This window comes from Theobroma cacao, chromosome 1, assembly GCF_000208745.1.
Source record: "Theobroma cacao cultivar B97-61/B2 chromosome 1, Criollo_cocoa_genome_V2, whole genome shotgun sequence".
In the NCBI taxonomy this organism is placed as follows: Eukaryota; Viridiplantae; Streptophyta; class Magnoliopsida; order Malvales; family Malvaceae; genus Theobroma; species Theobroma cacao.
In genome coordinates this window covers 20,548,331-20,566,340 of record NC_030850.1, presented here as the reverse complement: position 1 = coordinate 20,566,340, position 18,010 = coordinate 20,548,331, and the positions used below count along the sequence as shown (strand labels likewise).

The 18,010-nt window shown below is 33.5% G+C and overlaps 1 long non-coding RNA gene across 1 annotated transcript; it reads left to right on the top strand.

Moving 5' to 3' along the window:
- Positions 8,673-10,433, top strand: LOC108662316. Its single transcript, XR_001928220.1, has 3 exons — positions 8,673-8,711; positions 9,390-9,470; positions 10,395-10,433. It is a non-coding gene; the product is annotated as an uncharacterized LOC108662316 (long non-coding RNA).

The following is an 18,010-nucleotide window of genomic DNA, read 5'->3' as shown; positions in this document are numbered from 1 at the left end:
AGACCTTCAACCTATTGTTTATACTAAATGGGTATTTAAAAGTAAAGTAGATGAGCAAGAAAGTGTAGTTAGGAACAAAGCTAGGCTGGTAGCAAAAGGATACAACCAAGAAGAAGGAATATATTATGATGAAACCTTTGCTCCCGTAGCTAGGATTGAAGCCATAGGGTTGCTGCTAGCTTTTGCATGCTTCATGAATTTTAAGTTGTACCAAATGGATGTAAAAAGTGCATTCTTAAATAGACTAATTCAAGAAGAAGTTTTTGTAGAACAACCACCTGATTTTGAAGATTTTGAAAAGTCTGATCATGTTTTTAAGCTTCACAAAGCATTGTATGGATTGAAACAAGCTCTTAAAGCTTGGTATAAGAGGCTTTCAAAATTTCTAGTTGAAAATGGATATGATAGAGGCAACATTGATACTACATTGTTCAATAAGAGATATCTAAATGATTTAATTGTTGTACAAATATATGTGGATGATATTATATTCAGTGCAACTAATGAAGTTTTATGCAAGAACTTTGCAAAGGGAATGCAGGGTGAATTTAAGATGAGCATGATGGGAGAGTTGAAGTACTTCCTTGGTCTTCAAATTAAGCAAAGTGAGGAAGGAATCTTCATCAATCAAGAAAGATATACTCATGATATGCTCAAGAAATTTGATGTGCTAAAACTTAAATCAATTTCCACACCAATGAGTCCATCCACCAAACTCGATTTAGATGAAAAAGGTAAAGATGTAGATCAAAAGCTCTATAGAGGTATGATCGGCTCTCTTCTTTACTTAACAGTAAGTAGACTAGATATTCAGTTTTGTGTGTGATTATGTGCTAGATTTCAGTCACAACCTAAGGAATCACACCTAACTGCTATTAAGAGAATTTTTAGATACCTCATAGACACTCAAGAACTAGGAATATGGTACTCTAGAAACTCAACTTTTAACTTAGTTGGATATTCAGATGCTGACTTTGCTAGCAACAGAATTGATAGGAAAAACACTAGCAGAACATGCCAATTTTTAGGAAAGATGCTTGTGTCTTGGTCCAGTAAGAAGCAAAACTCAGTAGCACTATCAACAACAGAGGCTGAATATGTTTCATTAGGTAATTGCTGTGCATAAATCCTTTCGATCAAGCAACAATTAAAAGACTATGGAATAATTATGCAAAGTGTACCAATATGCTGTGATAACACAAGTGCAATAAATATATCAAAAAATCCTGTGCAACATTCTAGGACAAAGCATATTGAAGTTAGACACCATTTTATTAGAGACCATATAGTGAAAAATGATATTAAAATAGATTTTGTGAATACTCTACATTAATTAGTAGACATTTTTACCAAACCACTGAGTGAAGATAGATTTTGTGAGATTAGAAGAAATTTGGGGAAGGTTAATGTGAAAGAATTATAAGAAAATCTTTGGCTCTCATAGTGAAAACAGAATGCATTCATTCGACTAAGGAATTCTTAGTCAACTGAGAGTGGTATGATATTCTTAAATAATGAAACTCAATGAGTTTAAATAAATAGGAGTAAATTGTGGTAGAAATTTAATTTACTGGGTGTAAAGAAAAATAGAGCAGAGCTACCAAAGGTAAATAATCAAAATTTTAGAGGGAGATTTGAAAATATGAAGAAATAAGAGTAGGGCAGTTTTTTTGGGAAGATGAGAAGTTTTCTGAGCAATAATTGCTACCAACCTCTTCTTCCCTCTCCTCTTCAACCTGTTGCTCTAAAAATAAAAACCTAAAACTTCCTAGTTGCCTCTAAAACTGACTCAGACCTTCAGAAATTTCCAAAACCAAAATGGCCAGAACTTCTCAAAGTAAAGAAGCATCAGATAAGAAGAAAGGAAAAAGGCCAATGGAAGAGGAAACTGGAACAGAAAGTCAGAAGAAGAAACAGAAAATTGTGCCTGCCTCAGTGAAGGACATAGCCAAGAAGCTAAGGGAAAACAAGCAGAAAATGCACAAGAAGAAAGGTACAGAACCCTCACTCTAGAAAGGTATCAGTTCCTCTTCTTCTTCAAAATTTAGAAATAAGCTGCATGAGTATCGATTCAAGAATATAGAAAATGCACCAATCTCTTGCGAAAAGTTCATTGACTGGAAGAGTTTTAAGAAAAATCTAAAAATCCAAACCAGTCTATCTGAGTACTTTGATGAACTTAAACTTAAAGGTTACAACACCTTTAAGAATAGGTCATATAGTCCAAGTTTGGTTAAGGAATTTTACTCTGGCATTACTCTAAAAGAAAAGGAACTAGCAGAATTTGATAACTATGTAGAAGATGGGCTGAATGTTTATTTGAATGGAAAAGAGTTTATTTTAACTACTGAAGACTTAGGGAATTTGCTGGAAATAAAGGGTGCAATAGGTGAATTTGAACTTCCAAAAAAATATGATCTGTCCTCACTGTGGGAGATCATCATTAGAAGAAAAGAAAAATACTCCTCTAAAAGTAATTCAGGACTGATAATCAATCCACAGATTAGGATACTGCATTACTTTATTGCTACAAATATTCAAGGGAGGAGTGAAAGTTTTAGCTACATCAGCCTGCAGGATCTTTGGCTGATGGAGCATGCTTTTAATGGAGTGCCTCTAAATTTGGGGAGATTCATGATTGAGAAAATGAGAAGTGCCTGCAGACTTGATAAGGTCAATCTGCCATATGGGAATGTGATTACATCCCTGGTGCAGAAAAAAGGAATATGGGTTAAAAGGTATGATATGGACCTGGTGAAAACCAGAGACCAAGCCATTCATTATGGCAGCTTAATTAAGATGGGGTATGTGCTTGATGGAGAGAAGTTTATGAAAACCTTCAAAAGTGGCCTAAGAAAAGATCGCAGTGTGCTTGTTCAACCTGAAGAAGCTCCTTCCAGATTTTCAAGTAAGATGATTTTTAATTTGCTTATGAGGATCGATGGTAAGTTGACTGACCAAGGAGTGAAGCTACAAAAAATGAAAGATAAAATCACTGAGTTAGAAAACAAGCTGAAGGAGAAGGAAAAAATGGCATCTGAACCGTGGTTGTACACAATTCAGTCACATCCTACACTGCACCTGCACAGCAAGGTGCTAAAGGTTCAGCAGAACCAGCAGAAAAGTCTGCAAGTTCTGGTACCCAAGCTGAAGGCTCTACCTACAAGTTTGATAGTCCTATTCTGCAAATTGAGGACTCCCCACAAGGAGTTGATCAGCCAGCCAAATCACCCTCCCCTAAAACTCAAAGAAAAAATGACTCAGAACAAGGGACTAAGGTAGCTGGTGTATAAATTGAGAAATAGCAAGCATCTTCTCCAAATTTAGAGGAAATTTCAATTATGGACCTTGTTCACCAAATTGTTAGAGAGGAACAAGTTGAAAAAAACACTGTCAGGACAACAACTCAAAAGGATGGTGTAAATGTAAAAAGAAGAAAAAAATCTGTTTCAACTCCCAAACCAAAGACCAAAACAGGGAAACTAGAAGCCACCACAGCACCACCAGTTGAGGCAAAACAACCAACCAAAGGAAGGAAGACTACGGCAACCAAGACAACTTTTCTCAAAAGAAGAAAGTCTTCCAAATTGGCAAAAAAGTCCAAACTAGCCTCAGCCTTTCCTCCTCACATTCCAGTTCACATTTTAGACAAGTCCACTCTAGAACCCTCTTCTAGAAAGTCATCTCCTATTCAAGAACCCTCTCCATTCCCTCTTAATCCCTTCTATGGGACTGAATCCTCATCCTCTGCCTCATCCGATGAGTAGAATTCCCCTCATTTGATGCTGACAAAAAGGGGGAGAAGTATGGTACCTGGAACCAGGGAATGAATAAATAAAAAAAAATGTTAGGGTAGAGGAACCAAGAAGGAACCTAGGAAAGGAAAGAGAAAGAAAACAGAATTAGGAGTGCATGAACTTAGAAAAATAGGAAATAGGAAACAAAACTAACTCAAGGGCAGTTTCGAAATACTTTTTTTATTAACTATTATTTTTGCCTTAGTGGCACTTAAACACTCAGTTTTAATCTTGTTATTTATGTGGATGTATGTGAAACATGAATGTTGACATGTTTATGTTGCTTAGCTGCTGAAAATTGAAATATGCTGATATCTTGCTATTTGAGCATTTTGACTGCCATGAATAAAATTTGCTGCTACTATGCTGATATGGATTCACATGCTGATAGATGATTTTTGTTATACAATTGTGGATAATTTATGGTTGTAAATAGATATAAATGGTGTGTATTGTACACAAGTTGAAACATAAATAATGTGGACAAAATCTGAAAATAACAAACTGTTAACAACTGTTGGAACATTAATGAAAATCTGTCAAAACTTACAGCTGAAAATTTTTGATTGCAAATCACTCTACATTGATGAACATGTATATACACATATACAGAATCTAAATGTTTATTGTCATTCCCTCCACGTAACATGAACAAAACTTGCTGGAATAAAGTAAGTAAAATATGCACACACTAAGGGATAGCTTATACTTAGGGGGAGCAATCCCCATTTTCTGCAAAAATTAAAATGAGCTAAAAAGACACCATGTATTTAATCAAGGGATGTTTTGTCATCATCAAAAAGGGTGAGATTGTTGGCTTCATTAGTTTTTGATAATAATAAAACATTCCCATTCATTTGTGTCTAACATCCATATTTGAGTGTGCAGGAAATTAATATGAGAAATTAATCTAAAGAATGTTTTTGAAAGAAAAAAAGGGATAAAATTATTAAAGTGTAACTGAACAACAAGGAGGAAGCTTATTAGTGAAACAAGGAAGAACATTGGATGACCAAATTTCAAATTGGAGAAATGGTGGGTTGAAGAGTTTGAGAAACAGAACCAACTTAGTTGACCAAGACAGTCGACTAAGTGCTCTCTACCAGAATCTGCAAACCAGAAATAGGACCAACTTAGTCAACCAGGGTAGTCGACTAAAATCTCTTTGTCTGCAATTTGAACCAGAGCACTACAAGACAGATTAACGACTAGAACTCATCCTCAACTGTTTCCAACAGATATAAACTGCCAAACTGCCATCAGAGTTGTATCTCCAAGTATAAAAGGGTCTTCCAACAATTAGAAAGAAGTTTTTTGAGAATTTTTTTGAAGCTTTGAATGAGATTTGAGCTATAGAAAGTTGAAAAACCAGAAAAACTTCACTGCAATTGTCTGCACCTCAACTCCTACTCTTTGTATTTGTGATTAGCTCTCAATCCTGTACCAATCAGATCATCCAGTGATCATAGGTACTTTCTTTTACCACTTCTTCTTGTATACTTAGAGTGAGGGAGTCACTCTAAGGGGTTATTCAAGCTTGGTAAAGCTTGAATGTTATAGGTTGTGGTTGAGGCTTGGAAAACCACTTTGGGTTTTAGTTTAGCCTGGAAAAAACTAGTGTAAAGGTTGTGGCTGAGCTTGTGAAAAGCCATTGTAAAAGCTTGGTGGAAGCTTGTGAATTTCACCTGATTCTTAGTGAATTGTTGGGAAAATCCTTGGTTGGATCAAGGTAGTGGATGTAGGTTTTGGACTGAACCACTATGAATTGTTGTCCATTGTCTACTCTGTTTTTACTTTCTTTGTTTTGGAAATTAGTTCCTAATCAATCAAGAGCCAAATTGTGCTATTCACCCCCCTCTAGCACATATTAACTGGACCAACATTGTTAAAGAACAAGTTCACTGAACATGACCAACTATGAGAACTCCATTTGGTATTTCACTTAAGTTTCTATGGAAAATGTTCTCATGTGATAGTTGTGCAACTAGTCTTTAGACTTGAGACACTAGGTTTTCTTGTATGGGGAATGACATACTTTGATTTCACCCCTATGGGTCTAGAGGTGACTAGATGCCTAAACAGGGTGTTTTTGGGTATGCCATGAAACATGCGAAGGTGAATGAGTGGTCAAGAGAGGATTCATCACCCCAAGTAAGATGAAGGGATGTGTCTCACTTGTTCTCAATTATTGATTAACTTGTATAAAGTCTTTGGCCAAAGCATGATGAATTTGAGGAAAGTTAACTTTTTAAATTCATAAGGTTAGTCATGAATTATGAGAATTAATACTCAATGTCATAAGTAGACACTGAGCCATGCTTAATGACATATTTGGGATATTTGATGAAAGGACCATATTACACTGAAAGGCTTATCATTGAAAGCTTTGTCAAATTCTTTAATTGACTTTTTAACCTTTGGGTGGTCATGATGTATTGCTAGATGCCGTTCATGATCTATAAATATAAATAAATTATCAAATTCATATTTGATTAGGATTTATATTTATTGCTACCATGTTAGAAGCCTAATGGGTCACACACATTAAGTGACATGATTAGGATTAAATAAGAATAATTAATTAAGTTAGACTTAATTGAAAGAGACCAAAATAAAGTGGAAAATTAATTAAGTTCACAAAGACTTAATTAAATTAAAATACAACTGTTGTATTTAGGGTTACAAATTAGTTTGGCTATATAAATATGTTATATTAGCTAACTAAAACTCTAAGCCTCTAGCTACTTCTCAGCCGTTTCATAAAATAAGAAAAGAAAAATAGTTTTCTTTGTCTGACAAAAAAAAGATTCGGCAAGAATTTTTGATCTTTTGTTTTAGAAACAAAACTTGCTAGCACAAGTAAAATCTTACCTTTGAGAAGGTCTTATTCGGTCATTGTGTGGATTACTGTTAGAGGCCAAACACTTGGGTGGCTAAAGATTTGACAAATCCTAAAGGTGAAGAAGCAAAGATTTTGCTAACACAAACATTGATCTTGTAAGATTCGACTGTTTCTCTGATTAAATGCGAGTTTATTTTTTTGCTGCGTTATATTATTTTAATTTATTGATTATTTTCATATTTGAGCATGAGGTCGAATCCCAACAGTGGTATCAGAGCCTTTGTTTGATGTTTTTCGTGTAATATGCATGTTTGATTCTTGGTGATAATCAATAGGATTGATTTGTATGTTGATTTAGTGAATACTAATTTTAAAGGCTTTCTTTAAATTTCTTTTTCAATTTTAATTCAAATTTGGATATGTAATTAATTGATTAAAACATGTTTTAAAAGGTTTAAAATCATGTTTAGTTAAAGAATTAATGAATGGATTAAAAGGCTTGCGAAGCCAAGTTAAAACCAAATAGTTTTAAGGTGTTTTGGGGACTAATGTGCCAATTATTTTTTTTATTGACATTGGGTAAGTGTTATGAGCAGTTTTTAATTGTTAAAAAATTAGGTTTATCAATTAAATTACTGCATGTTTCGACCAAACTTGATTTAGTATGAAAAAGGTTCATAAAAATCATGTTTTCGAATTCCAAAAAAACAAAGATTCAATGTAAAAAATTTTGGACAGCTATGATTAGTTTTGGTGGCTTAATTTTGCATGAATTTTGTGTTTAATTGTTAAACACACTTGTTGGAAATTTCCAACAGCTTTTTCGTGAGTTTGACTCATGATTTATGGAGTTTTAAGAGCACTTAAATACCATTTATTTTAATTTTGGGTGATTCATAAAAAAATAGGAAATTGTTGCCTACTTTAAAAGCAATTCCTAAAATTAAGGATAGAATTTTAATTTTGGGTGATTCATAAAAAACATAGAAAATTGTTTCCTACTTTAAAAGAAATTCCTAAAATTAAGGATAGTATTTTAATTTGAAAAATTCATAGGAAATAGTTTCCTACTTTAGAAGATATTCCTAAAGTTATGTGATAGCATTGAACTTTCCTTAAAATTTTGGTTTAACTAGAAGTTTCTAAAATTTGTTAAGTCACATTGTCTCAGCATTCTGGGTTGACTCTTAGACAGCAAGGAAAGAAAGTCTTCAATCAAAGAAAGACCTGTGCCCATCTTTTATTCAAGTTTTTGCTCTTATACTTCAGTTTCAGTAGGGCACTTTCCTCAACCATTTTTGCACCCATTCTCCGATCTGTGCAGGAGTAAATTTGTCAAGCCCGACTCTACAATATGTTTATTATGCCATTCTTACATAAGAATGCATGTTTGCTGACTTGGGTACCTCAGAAATCGTTAAAGGATGACAATGTATCAAATGGTACAATTAAGTTGAATTAAGCCTCGAACTAGTCCAAATAGAGATTTTAAGATGAAATTGAGAATTTTAAAACCCCATAATGACTTAAAATGGTGATTCGGAGTTTGAGGACCGATTTGGAGTCAAATTAGAATTTTCATGACCTAAGGGCAAAATGGTCATTTTGCCACCCGAGGTTAAGATGTGAGTGTTGGATGAAATTTTTGACTAAGATTGATCATTTGGAGTGTAATTTGAGTTTGAGAAGTGAAAAATTTTAATTTTGACATTTTTTCGAGCATAAGGGTAAAATAATATTTTGCCGCCCAGGGGCAAAATTGTAATTTTACACCACCCAACACTTGTCCAGCACATGAATTTTACCCAATATTATCATGGATAATTGAGAAAGTTTAAGTGGTGGAGAGAGATTGCTTAATGGCTAAGTATGACACATGGACCAATGGAATGGTGACTTGTGTCAAAATCTCATCCATTCATTATTTTCCTTATAAATTAGCACAAAATTAGCCCATTTCTCTTCATTATGGCCAACCAAAGCAAGAATAAAGGAAGAAAAGAAGAACACAAACCCTAGGTGAAAAAATTCAAGGGAAAAGTGTGAAAATTCAAGTAATCAAGCAATCAAAGGTAAAATTTCTTGATTTTGACTTGTGATCTACCTTTCCCATGCATTATTTTGCATTTTCCATAGTTGAATCACAAGATGTCATGAAGGATTCATGGCTGACCGAATTTAGAGAGAGAAGATTTGATGATTGATTTGGTTAAATTTTAAGATATTTTAGTGTTTTTAGTTAGTTAATGATGTGTAGTATGAAAAACCAACAAGAAAAAGTCATTTTCTCCCATCACCCATCATTGGCCGAATTCTCCATGTGGAATATTGATGATGATTTTGATTTTATTTCAAGTGAATTGGTTAGGAAATGATGATTTATGGTGTGAAAATCAAGTAGGAAAAATTATAGTGTTGATGCACCCACCATGGCCGAATTTTCCGAGAAGAAATGTGAGGATGGTTTTGCTAAAATTTAGGTTATTTGACTTGTGTTTGGTGATTTGAAGTATTCGGAGAGAAATGGAATTATTTGGAGTTGAATTGGACATATTGGCCAATTAATCGGGTGATAGATTGAATTAAGTCAATATCGTTTAATTTAGGTACACAATTGAATTTGTGTAGAACACCGTGTATAGATAATAATCTGAACAATTTACATCCCATTTCATGCATTAGTAAAGAGCCTGAAATAGATTTATAATGGTATGACACAGTATATTGAATTATGTGTCGTGTATGTCTAGGTGGTGAGCATTTTGGCAAAAGTAAAGAGATAGTACCCGAGGTTCAAGAATCGAAGTACTTGAAATTCGACTCCCGAAATAGTGAGTAACCTTACTATCATCTTAATTATCTAAAGTATGTTTTATTCGATCTTGTGAATTTTATGGAAAATGAATTAAATGATTAATTTTTTGGTTTTATAAACAAAATGTGTTTAAATGAAATGATTTCATAAAATTGTTTTAAAATTGAATGATGGTTTGAAAATAGAGCAATTGGAGACTGTTTTTGTGTGTTGTAAATTCATGATTCCAATTAATTGGCTTATGGCAATATTGGCATGAATGGTTGATTTGATAAATGTGTTGAAAATGTATAAATTGTTGATTTGCCTTGAAAGGCTGTAAAATAAAATAAAATAATTACCATGTCATGCTATTATAAATTTTATTGTATGGTGGGTTTAGCTTGCTGCAATGGTCGGATTTTCTGTGGACTAGCCTATTAGAGGGGCACGAAATCCTGTCATATTTTACCTCGGTTGGAGAGGCGAGTAGGGTAACTCTCGAGGTATAACTTTAAAGTTCACTTCACGCCAAACCACCACGTGTGGGTGAACTCAGCCAACGCCAAGGAATGGCTATGCTTTCAAAATAAAAACATGATTTATGCGTACATAACTTTTTAACAGCCTTGGCGGTCTCGGTTGGGATAGCCCTCGGCCAAGGTATCCCTAATAACTAAGTATGAAAATGATTTTGGCATGACCCAAAATTTTTAAAAAATTCTAAGTATGAAAATGATTTTGGCATGACCCAAAATTTTTAAAAAATTCATAAGCCATGTTGATTACTCGATTTATATGAATTGATTTTATTTGGTTGAAATGAGTTGAAAGGTGATGAATTACAGTATGTTAAATTATTTTATCTGTCTCCATTTACTCAGCTTTAGATATTTTAGATGATATTTGTTTACTCATTGGGATTATATAATCTCACCACTCTCATTTTCACCCATTTCAGGCTCAGGATAGTCGGTAGATAGCTCATTTCTTTGAGGGCTACAGTTGGACTTGCATCTTCAAAAACTGTAGGTTTACCTATTTTGATACTTTTGGTCGTTCGTGGGCCCACGTGTCACTGTAAATTAAATTTTATACTTTGGTTATCTGTATTACAGTATGTATGAATTTATTTAACTTTTACGCTACAAAAATTATTTACCGGTAACTCTATAAATATTGTTTTATAAGATAATATAATATTTTATTAAATATTTTTATTATATTTAAATAGTTATAGTTTCACTTTAAATGAATGTTTTAGACATCTAAACTTATTTTTGATTATGAAATATGTGTTTTCCACTCGCATACTACATTTTTAGCTGGTTTCGAAATTTTTGGGAAAAAATGACCAAAATGCCCCTGTGAGAAAAAAATTATTTTTCTATTATTTTGATTTGGAAATAGTTTATAATCTCTCAAAACATGATTCTTAACAACTGTTGCTCATAAAGGAGGTGCGAAAATTGATATTAAAGCCTTGCGAGGTTTCGATTGGCATTCCAAGCGATGAATGTGTATCGGGACGTTGCGGTGGTTGTCACAAGCTTGAAGGGAGTACCGGGTTGTGACAAACTTGAACAACATACAATTTAGAAAATTAATCCATGTTCTAAATGTTAGAAATTAAAATGTTCTCTTAGATATATTTTAGGAAGTTTACCTAAAATAAAGAGGTTTCTAAGATTAAAAGGAGTTTTAATTATGGAAAGAATTAAAATGAAAAGTTTTAAAAAGGAAAATTTTATTTCAATGAATTTCTAAAAAGAAATAAGAAGTAAAAGGTTTACTTTAAGTGTTTTGAGAATGGGAATTTCTTAAACACTAAATTGAAATAAAGTAATACCAACTAATTTGAGTCTAGCACTTTAAGTGAATTAATTGATGTATTTCCCAAATAACACACAAGATCACCAAGTGATATTGAGTTTGCATTTATTTCTATGCTTTTTATTATGATTATAAAGTATGAGGATGATTATGGACTTAGACCTTAGAAGATTAAGTCATGGATGGTTAAATTTATTTCTCATGAAATTTATTTTAAAATAGGGTTTACGTACCCTGCTTTATCTTTATTTTCTCTGGGTTGTAAAATTTTTTTCTGACCTAACTCCCCTTGAATGTAACTCGAGGGTTCTTGATTATAAAATGTAATTAGTTACATCAAAGTGTAAAACTTCTGTTAGGTAGAAAAATTTTTGTAACTTGAAGATGGAGATCTAAAGGCGCCATGGAGATTCAAGGAGATTACAAGCAAAGCTTGAAGACTATGTTTGTGTAAATCCCTTAGGAATTTGAGCAACTAATTTCCTTAATGGCTCAAGGAAATTAGAATTAGTAAAGTCCATAATCATCTTAGTAGTTGGCATGAGATAGATTTATTTTTCAGTATATATATGTGATATATGTGAAATGCGATAAATGCTATGCATGTCAACAATGCCAAATCAATGAGACCTTAATTAATGAATTAATAAATAAAAATCCCTCATTAATATATTGAGTCAAAAAAGTTACCTTCCACCATATAACAAGATAACCAAGTTGCTTTTTTAATTAGAGGCTTGTTGAGTAACTCAAGCCCAAACTTTTACATGAGTACGTTTGAGTTATTGGTGGGTTTTACTTAACTAGTACCATGTTGTTCGGATGTGTCACACATGACTGCATAATTAGACGAAATGTCTATGATACATTTAGACAAGGAGTTGTATAAGATACAACTGGTAAGCTAAGTAACCTACCTAATTAGTTTCATTATGGCTTGTTGAGTCACTAAAGGTCATGGTGGGATGAAAGGGGCCTTTCTTGAAATAGTAGAGGAGGGCTATTATTTTGATAAAATATTGAGAATAATCGTATAAGATTCTAAAACATTGTCTTTATGATTATATAATTTACGTTAATGACTAATAATCATATATGTTGATTTATATAGAATATAAATCAATCATGGCGAATAGTTTGTCACTTAGAAGCATACTTTATGCAAACAAGTTGATAGGCCTAAATTTCATTGACTAGTTTCGTAATATGAAGATTGTCTTGAAACAAGAGAAAAAGGCTTATGTCCTAGATGGTCCTGTTCTTGAGGAACCCAATGATGATACAAATGAGGAAAATGGGGCCTATAGAGTTTATATGGATGATCTCAATCAAGCCACATGTGTGATGTTGGCTAGTATGGGTCCAGATCTTCAAAAGCAACATGAAGCTATGAATGCTCTAGATGTTACCCTAAACCTTAGAGAAATGTTTGATAAGGAAAGTCACATAGAGAGATTCAACATTTCAAGGGAATTGTTCCAATGTAAGATGTTTGAGGGAAGTCCAGTAAGGCCTCGTGTACTTAAAATGATAAGATATATCACTTGACTTAAGCAATCGGATTGGGTTATGGATCATGATTTGAGCATAGACCATATATTTTCTTCGTTACTAGAGAGCTATTCATAGTTTGTGTTGAACTTCAACATGAACAAGATGGAGGTAACCCTTTCGGGCTTATTGAATATGCTCACACAGGCTAAGAACACCATTACGAAGAAGAAGCTTTTTGTTCATCTTGTCTCTTCTAAGAAAAATAAAAATAAGAAAAGAAAATTTTCTAAGAAAGATAAGAATGAAAAGGCATCAACTTCAAAAGGTATAAAGCCTACTAGAGGAGTGAAAAAGGACAAAGATGATGACAAATGCCATTTCTGTAGCAAACTAGGGCATTGGAGGCACAATTGTAAGGATTATCTCGAATCCATTAAAGGGAAAAAACAAAAGGAAGCTTCCACATCAAGTATGAATCATATGATGATTTATTTTTCATTACTTGTTATATGATACCTTACTCATTATTAATGGTTTTAATATGTATGACATATTTGAAGGAACTAATGACAGGGAGTAGTGAAGAATAGGACCGTGAAGGCGACAACCTTAGTTAATGGTGATCAAGCTTGTTGACCTAAATTAGATTGTGGAACAATAAATAATTTTAGAACATTGAATGTTTTCATGACATGATTATCAAGATGAGATGTTTTTGGTTTCGAACCTATGGCTAAATATTTTATTTTATGTTTAGGAAACATAGATTTATATTTTGCTAGCATAAGGTGCTTAGCTTATATATATTTATATATTTACATTACATCTCATTTTATTTTGGAATTGTTCTAAATTATTTATCTTCAAGTATAACCTTGCATATATGATAATCAATACTAAGTCATAGTGATAAAATTCATTATGAGATTATTTTTCTTTTGATTATGAATCAGAAAGGAAATTAATGAGTTGACTTAGATAAAATTGAGTCATAACTCAATGAATTCATAATAGGATTATGAACATATTTAGTTAATGAGCATTCTTAATGAAATCTTGGATCTAAATTAAGATTGCTTAGAACTAAATAACAATTGATTATCATATTGAATTCATAAGAAATGAATTACAAAGCATTCCAAACCCAATTAATCATATGAACTAATCTTTGAGAGGATTTCATCCCATAACCAATAATAAATGACTAATGACATGTAAGTATATATAAAAGTTATGGATATAACACTCGAAAGGAAAGTAAATAAGTTTACTTGGCAAGATTTCTATGCATGATAGAAATAGTGGGAGCTAATGACACTTTAAAAGTCAAAGGTTATGAAATCCAATAGATAAGATCTATGCATAAAAACTGATTTACTGGGATGCGTAATGATGCATAATTCATGAGATGAATCCATTAAATACAAACCATTAGTAGGATGCATATTGATGCACTACTCATATAAGATGAGTCTACTAAATAATCCAACATGAATGATTGGATAATAATCTTTATTCAATGTAATAAATTCAAAAGAGTTGAATACATTGAATAAGATAAACATATTTTGTGCGCATCATAAGGTTAGTGGGAGTAAGATAAGTTATTCATTAAAAGTGTATAAGATACATTTTTCAGTCTAAGAAAAACAAAATGGGACTAAAAAGTTAGAGCCTAAACGAGACTCAACAAAAGAATTTAGGATGACATGTTAAAGGGGTTTAACATCGAGAGAATTCTAAATGTTAAAAGTGTATAAAGTCATGATTGAGAAATTGTACTGAACTGATTCCAAAACAAGAGATAATTGCATGATTATATCTATAATCGGATACAAACCTTTTGTTTAGGCTATAAAAGAAGAGATATTTGGATCATGGGTTTAATGAACTAATAAATTATTTTGAGTTGTTAAAGTAACAACAAGAGCCATAACAATGGAATCAAGGTCTCGTTGTGATCTAAATTAGTATTTTGATATATGACAATGGAGATTGTCAAACATATAAATTAACATATTCTCAAAAATTGAAATTTGAGTAGTCCTAGTTGAGACACAATCGCTAAGCAAAAGAGTACGATATTGGATACGTTAGCAATTGACTCAAGTGCAAGTGGGAGATTGTTGGTATATGCCCTTGAGCCAATTGGATTGGACAAGGAACATATATTGTCATTTAATGCATACTTAATCGCAAAACTGTATGTGTATGAGATTGCCTAGATGGGTGTTCCTAAGCTAGTATATTGTTAATGTACATGTTAATATATGTGTTTGCTTGTGAATGCCATTGGGAAGCATGAATTGTTAGACAGCTAGGTGATGTATGATTTTAATGGCTACTACATAAATTGTGACTAAATCAGTGTGATGGTGATACTACGATGTGAGATTAGCTGGCCCATTTGTTGACAGAATATTGATGCATGATCTGATGTGATATTATTCATGTATATGCGGCTAGCAGGCCATGATTGAATTAAAAATGAGATTGGTGATGTATATCTAGTCAGTGAGCCATGAATATTGAGATACTTAGAACTTAATGAGCTTATTGACAAATGAAGCACAACAAATGTGATTATCACTATGTTGTGGACATATGGAAGAATAGAGACATGATGGTCTTATTGTGGAATTGTGTTTTCGTTTGAGGAATGAATTTTGGACGTTGACTTGATTTAAGGTTGAGTGAGTCCTATTACCTTGCGACTATGTGCTTGTGCATGCAAGAATGGTGGTAAATAAGGGTAGGGGTTTAGTCCCACCTATGATTCCCACTTGTAGTGTCGTGACGTCGCCTGTCAAGAGATTACTTCGAGAGATACAGCCAACGAGAGATTACTTTGGGCGATGTTGACCATCGAGAGATTACTCCGATCGATGATGTGATACCCCAAGTTGAGAGAATACCATGGGTGGTGCCAACGTCGAGAGATTATGTAATACCCCGTACCCCCGTTTGGTAGTCAATATAACCGTATTGATAAGACGAAGGGCTAATTGACGTGAATTTAAGTGTCAAAGAGCAGTGATGAGTGAAAGGAATATTCTAGAGTAAAATATTCCGCACGTAAAGAAATAACATTGAATATTCAAGACTTAACTTGGAGTAAAGCCTTATTGGTGCTAATTTTGTAAGGTGGCATTACCAAGGTGAGTGAACTTGCATTAAAATGCTTTTGGGATAAATGCATATGTGTTTGATTGAATCACTTGAAATATTTTACTGGTCTTTTTTTTAAAATGCGCATGGGAACAAGCCCTTGATGAAACGTTTTTATGCTGTGAAATGTGGAAAATGAAACCATGTGTTCTTATATTATGTGGATATGTATGTTATGCCTTGAATGATAATGTTGTATGATAACTATAACCGTGCATGTGCTGTGTGGGAGTGCACGTGATGGTGCCAGTGGTGTGCGGTGTGGGAGTGCACATGCCGGTGATGATGTGGTGTGGGAGTGTACATGATATTTGTCATGTGTGGTGTGAAAGTGTACATGAGGATATCAGCTATGTGCGGTGTGGGAGTGCACATGAGCTGAGTTGAGGACGGTGGTTGTATGCATTGAGCCATGTTGACTAGTGTGGGAATGATCTTGATATATTTGATGAATGTTTGAAAAAAAAAATATATATATATATATATATGTATACATTATATATATATATATATAATGTATACATGAATTCTTACACGCTTGTGTACCTACCTTATGAGCAGGGATGTTTGGAAAATGAAATGTGATTGCATTGATTATTGAAAGTTGAATTTTTTGAGTGTTTTAAAATGAGTTAAACGTCAACATGGTATTGAGTTGTCTATGATATACAAAATGCATGGCTTTAAAACGAGTGCATCATGTTTTCGAAAACCTTTTATATCGTTTGTTTGTTCCCTTCCTATGTTCACTCATTGGGTTTATACTCATTCTTTTCAACTTCATGTTTTAGTTTTCAGGTTCGAAGGTAGTTGGATCCTAGGTAAAGGTGCTTCCTCCTGTTCATCGTACGGTAGGTTTTCCAAGACACTCCATGATAGTACCCACGCCAGAGTCACTCCACTGGTAGTCAAGGTCTTTTGTATGTGTATATGGTTATTTAAATGTAATTCGTGAGATTTGTTGTAAACACCGTATGTTTGGTTTGCATGATAATGTCGCCATAGGTTGGCAAATGGTACTATTATTTTGTGAATGGTATATGTTCGATTACCATGATTTATTTTTGAGAAGAAATTATTTTTGAAAACTATGAAATAAGAACTTTAGAGGTAAATGAGGGACAGAGGGTCTAATGAAAAAGTTTTCATAGAAAGACTTGCTTGGGCTCAGTGGGCCATGCCTATTAGGTCCATGCGCTGGTCATAACTCAAGATTTGGGCTGTGACAAAGTTGTTATCAAAGCTCTAGGTTTAGTTGATTCCTAGGGAGTCTTGTGCTTGTCAGTGGAGTTGTGGGAGTCTGTGTAAAGTCTCATCCTTAGATTGTGGGTGCGCAATGCAAGCTAAGGACAGGAGGCTACATAGGCCCTTAATTCATTAAAAACCTACCTATTCCTATGATGTATAAATGGCTAAGTACTTAATGCTTGGTTACGTATAGGTTTGGAAGTGTGCCTATTGCACATGCCATGTCTAGTGGCGACAGTAGTCCGGATGCCCCTTATAGTACTAGGGAGGGATTGCTAAATTCCACTGTTAGAAGCTAGTGGTACCCTAATCTAGGTAGTCAAGAAAGTGGCCAGTCCCAGATTCCTATTGGATGGATTCCATCGAGATTGAAAATAATATTTCGTAATGGGGAAAGCCTCGAAAGTAGTGAGAGTCTTGAAAACAAGGACAGCACAGAGATTTGGGAAGGCGTAAAAGATTTCATGTTGGAAAAGTCTGAGGAAAAGATGAAAGTGTGAGACCCTGTCAAACTCGATTAAAACACGGTATTGTACCGAGTGGTACAACTAAGTTAAATCGAGCCTTGAACTAGTTCAAATAGAAATTCTAAGAGAAAATTAAAAATTTTGAAACCCACAGAACGACTTAGAATAGTGATTCGAAGTTCAAAGTCCAATTTGAAGTCCATCAGGAAAATTGTTTGATTAGGGACAAAATGGTCATTTTACCATTTGATGATTTAATGGAGATTTCTAGCCAAGATTTGATCACATTTGACCAAGAATAATTATATGAAATATAATTATGATTATTGGAGTATAAATGATGTTTAGCAATGAAAAATTTTGATTC